The sequence below is a fragment of the Bos taurus genome, chromosome 14 (assembly GCF_002263795.3).
Source record: "Bos taurus isolate L1 Dominette 01449 registration number 42190680 breed Hereford chromosome 14, ARS-UCD2.0, whole genome shotgun sequence".
In the NCBI taxonomy this organism is placed as follows: domain Eukaryota; kingdom Metazoa; phylum Chordata; class Mammalia; order Artiodactyla; family Bovidae; genus Bos; species Bos taurus.
Window position 1 is genome coordinate 67,815,783 of NC_037341.1, and position 5,234 is coordinate 67,821,016.

The 5,234-nt window shown below is 44.7% G+C and overlaps 1 non-coding gene across 1 annotated transcript; it reads right to left on the reverse strand.

Annotated features, from left to right (window-relative positions):
- Positions 1 to 4,821: 4,821 nt before the first annotated feature.
- MIR2285DC (microRNA mir-2285dc) lies at positions 4,822 to 4,882 on the reverse strand. Its single transcript, NR_162379.1, has one exon. It is a non-coding gene; the product is annotated as a microRNA mir-2285dc (primary transcript).
- Positions 4,883 to 5,234: the final 352 nt, after the last annotated feature.

Consider the following 5,234-nt stretch of genomic DNA (forward strand, 5'->3'; position numbering starts at 1 on the left):
CAAGTTTGACCATCTTGAGTTTCATAAGATACTGCCAGAGGGACTGTAGAAATGGTTGGTACCAATGGGCACTCTCACCAACAATGACAAGAGTTGATATTTTTCACATTCTGTGGGGGAGGAAAAATAATGTCAAGATGAGAATTTGCACAGAATACAGTTCAAGGCTTGTTTTCTACTGCTCTGAGTCATTTGTTTGTAAGTTTGCAAGGATTTATTGACAGACTCCTGTGAGCTCATCTAAAGGTGACAATGTCTGGAGAGGGGAGGGAGGGAAATGTACAGGGTAGCGTGGAATCATCCAATTCCAGGGAAGGAAGGGCTCTTGGAGTAAATCGAGTCCTACCTTCTAGTTTAAGCCTCACAGAAATCTATATGGAAGGGCCCCCTACAAAGCCTTTCTCCAGTCAGTTCATGTTCTTTGTGTTGCTGTTCAGTCACCCAGTCATGCCCCATTCTTCGCAGCCCCATGGACTGTGGCACACCAGTCTCCTTCTCCCTCCCCATCTTCCAGAGTTTGCCCAAGTTCATGCCCATTGCATCAGTGATGCCATCCAGCTGTCTCATCCTCTTCTGCCCTCAGTCTTTCCCAGCATCAGGGTCTTTTCCAATGACTCAGCAGTTTGCATCAGATGACCAAAATATTGGAGCTTCAGCTTCAGCATCAGTCCTTCCAATGAGTATTCAGGGTTGATTTCCTTTAAGATTAACTGGTCTGATCTCCTTACAGTCCAAGGGACTTTCAAGAGTCTCCTCCAGATCATGGTTCGAATGCATCAATTCTTTGGCAGTCTTCCTCCTTTACGGTCCAGCTCTCACAACTGTACATGCTCAATGTTCTTTGGGCATCTGCTAAATGACAGGCCCCATACTGGATGTTGAGAAACACGGGTGAGCAAGACCCTCAAGACACTGTGACAGACTGTAGTGAAATACTCACAAATACACAGCTGTGGTGGGCATAGCGCCACCAAGGGATGGAAAAGGGGCTCTGAGAGTGTGTAGGGTGGCAGGAGGCTATCGGGCTTCCTGAAGGTGTGGAAGAACATTCTAGGCCCTGAGGTGAGAAAGAGCCTAGATGGTGAGAGAAGGAGCCTGGTGTGCTCAGTGTTGAATGAGAGGAGGTTGCCATGAGGTGAAGCCAGTGAGGCACACAGGGCCCAGACCACACTTGGGGTTGTGGGCCTTGTTGCAGGTCTTGGCCTTTATCTAAAACTCAGCGGAAGCCACTGCAAGTTTTAAGCCAGGAAGTGACATGATTAGATTTGAATTTTAGGAAGGCCCCTCATCTACAGTATGGAGAATCAACTGGACAGGGCACAAATGGGTGTGGGAAAGCCGGTTAGGAGGCAATTATAAATGGTTCCCAGTGAGTAATTACAAAGGCCTGGACTGGATGGTGGCAGAGGTAAAATCAACTTGAAAACCCCCTGGGTGCTAATTCTGTATCACTGTGTCAGACTCTTTGTGACCCCCATGGACTGTAGCTCTCCAGGCTCCTCTATCCATGGGGATTTCCAGGCAAGAATACTGGAGTGGGCTGTCATTTCCTTCTCCAGAGGCTAGATGTGGCAAAGGTAAAAGTCAAGCTGAAAACCCACTGGGTGTTAATTCTGTGTCCAGAGATGTACATGCATTGTCTCATTTAGCTCACAGCATGAGGCCTATGAGATGAATCCCACCATCACCTCCAGTGGGTAAATGATTAAGCTGAGGCTTGGAGAGTTTAAGAAATTCACTCGAGTTTAAACATCTTGTTAAACTATGGTTGAGGGTGGAGAAAACAGGGGTGGCAAAGGACACAGCAAGCCCCCCAGACAGAATTTGAAAATTCCCAGAAAATAAACGAACAAAAAAACAAGCTGAAAGGAAATGGGATATAATCTGCGGGCATGGACCAGGAGGCTAGGAGAACTGATTTGAGTCTCATTCAAATTGGTCTTTGCATCTCAAATACCTTTTCTGTCTGAATAACATTCTTTGTCTTTTCTAACTCAAAGGCTCAAAGATGATTCTACGACTTTTTAGAAGTCATTTGGTCTCTCAGCATCTCTTATTTTCTCCTTAGTAAACAAGGATTATACCTCTCAACTGAGATGATACATATGAGTTTGTTGTAGATTTTAAAGAGATTTACAGCCATCAGTCATTATTAGGATGACCTCCAGACCCTCAGATGAGGCCAGTCCTCTCATCTGGGGGCAGTTCTCCATGTCAGAAAAGGCTTCTTCACTTTGATGTGTGTTAGTTCACAAACTGGCCCCTGCATACATATAAGGAGGAGAGAGGAAAGACCAAGCAGATTACTTCAGACTGCTGGGTAGTAGGTTTAATAAACAAGGGAGCTTAGGAAGCTTGTTGGCTTCTAACTACTGGGGCAGCTATAAGATGAATAGATCTCAGCACTTGCCCACTAGAATCTTAAAGTTTATATGGAGCACTTACTTGGCTCAGTCACTTATCCCATCCAGATGGCTTCAGCAACACCTTACTCCCTCAAAGTCAGGTCCCTGGGAGAGCTCCCACTGTGGGAACATACATTCCAAGGACAGGTGAGGGAGTGAGGAGCCTCTATTTCTTGGGTGCAGCTTGGGGGTCAACCAGTGGTTACATCCTCTCCATGACCTCCTCCAGCCATCTGAGACCAATTTTCTGTATCTTCTACTCTGATGGAGCTGCTGTTGGATGCTAAACCTGACCCTGCTGCCCCTCATGAGTGACAAGGCTTCAAGCACTGAGGCAGCCACTCTGCCCTCGCTGGGGAATCTCTTCACACTGGACATCAGGTGCTCTTTTAAGCAGCTGTAGGATGAATAGATCTTATACCTCAGCACTTCAGGATTCTGCCCTTGGGTCTCTCTGGAGGCTCTCTGGTTTTTAAGTGCCTGGATTAAAATGTGGCCTTCAGAGCTGAACACAAGACCCCTGCTGCTGTCTGACAAACCCTAAGTATGGTGGACATGGCTCCTCCTTAGTCCCCACTCTCCACTGCTTCCCTCACAATGTCCAAGTCACACACTGCCAGACTGGGAGAGGGCTCTGACATGTATTGGGGAACCAACTCATTTTCATATGACTTCCTCCTGCCTTCTCCCAAAGGAGGCTTGCTACCCATTCTTATACGATTTAAAGAAAATTAAATATATAAACTATAAGTTAAGTTCAGTTGCTCAGTCTTGTCCGACTCTTTGTGACCCCATGAATCACAGCATGCCAGGCCTCCCTGTCCATCACCAACTCCCGGAGTCTACCCAAACCCATGTCCACTGAGTCGGTGATGACATCCAGCCATCTCATCCTCTGTCATCCCCTTCTCCTCCTGCCCCCAATCCCTCCCAGATCAGAGTCTTTTCCAATGAGTCAGCTCTTTGCATGAGGTGGCCAAAGTATTGGAGTTTCGGCTTCAACATCAGTCCTTCCATTGAAGACCCAGGACTAATCTTCTTTAGGATGGACTAGTTGGATCTTCTTGCAGTCAAAGGGACTCTCAGGAGTCTTCTCCAACAGGGCTTTTAAAGCCAGGACTGGATGACTTCACAAGTGAATTCTATTAAACATTTAGAGAAGAGTTAACACCTATCTTTCTGAAAATGTTTCAAAACATTGCAGGGGAGTGAACCCCTCTGAACTCATTCTGTGAAGCCACCATCACCCTGATACCAAAACTAGACAAAGATATCACAAAAAAAGATTACAGACCAATATCACTAATAAACATAGATGCAAAAGTCCTCAACAAAATACTAGCAAACAGAGTCCAGCAATATATTAAAAGGATCATATACCATGATCTAGTGGGATTTATCCTGGGGAGGCAAGGGTTTTTCAAAACTCACAAATCAATCAAGGTGATATACCACATTAACAAACTAAAGAATAAAAACCATATGGTCCTCTCAATAGATGCAGAAAAAGCTTTTGATAAAATTCAACATCCATGTACGATTAAAAAAAAAAAAAAAACTCTCCAGAAAGTAGCACAGAGGAAACATACCTCAACATAATAAAGGCCATATATGACAAACCTACTGCTAACAAGATAACGATGAAAAGCTGAAAGCATTTTCCCTAAGATTAGGAATAAGACAAGGACGCCCATCTCACCAACTTTATTCAACATCATTTTGGAAGTCCTAGCCAAAGCAATCAGACAAGAAAAAGAAATAAAAGGAATCCAAATTAGAAGAAAAAAATAAAGAAGTAAAATTGTCACTGTTTTCAGATGACATGATACTATATATATATATTCAGTTCAGTTCAGTCGTTCAGTCATGTCCGACTATTTGCGACCCCATGAACTGCAGCACGCCAGGCCTCCCTGTCCATCACCAACTCCTGGAGTTCACCCAAATTCATGTCCATCGAGTTGATGATGCCATCCAGCCATCTCATCCTCTGTTGTCCCCTTCTCCTCCTGCCCCCAACCCCTCCCAGCATCAGTGTTTTCCGTTGAGTCAACTCATTGCATGAGGTGGCCAAAGTACTGGAGTTTCAGCTTTAGCATCATTCCTTCCAAAGAACACCCAGGGCTGATCTCCTTTAGAATGGACTGGTTGGATCTCCTTGCAGTCCAAGGGACTCTCAGGAGTCTTCTCCAACACCACAGTGCAAAAGCATCAATTCCTTGGCTCTCAGCTTTCTTCACAGTCCAACTTTCACATCCATATATGACCACTGGAAAAACCATAGCCTTGACTAGTCGGACCTTTGTTGCCAAAGTAATGTCTTTGCTTTTGAATATGCTATCTAGGTTGGTCATAACTTTCCTTCCAAGGAGTAAGTGTCTTTTAATTTCATGGCTGAAATATGTACATTGGTTTGGCCAAAAAGTTTGTTCAAGTTTTCCTGTAACATCTTATGGAAAAACCTAAACTAACTTTTTGGCCAACTCGATAGAAAATCCTAAAGATGCCACCAAAAAACTACTAGAGCTCATCAATGAATGTGGTAAAATAGCACGATACAAAATTCATATACAGAAATTTGCTGCTGCTGCTGCTGCTAAGTCACTTCAGTCATGTCCGACTCTGTGCAACCCCATAGATGGCAGCCCACCAGGCTCCCCCATCCCTGGGATTCTCCAGGCAAGAACACTGGAGTGGGTTGCCATTTTCTTCTCCATTGTGTGAAAGTGAAAAGTGAAAGTGAAGTCACTCAGTCACATCCAACTCGTAGCCACCCCATGGACTACAGCCTACCAGGCTTCTCCATCCATGAGATTTTCTAGGTAAGAG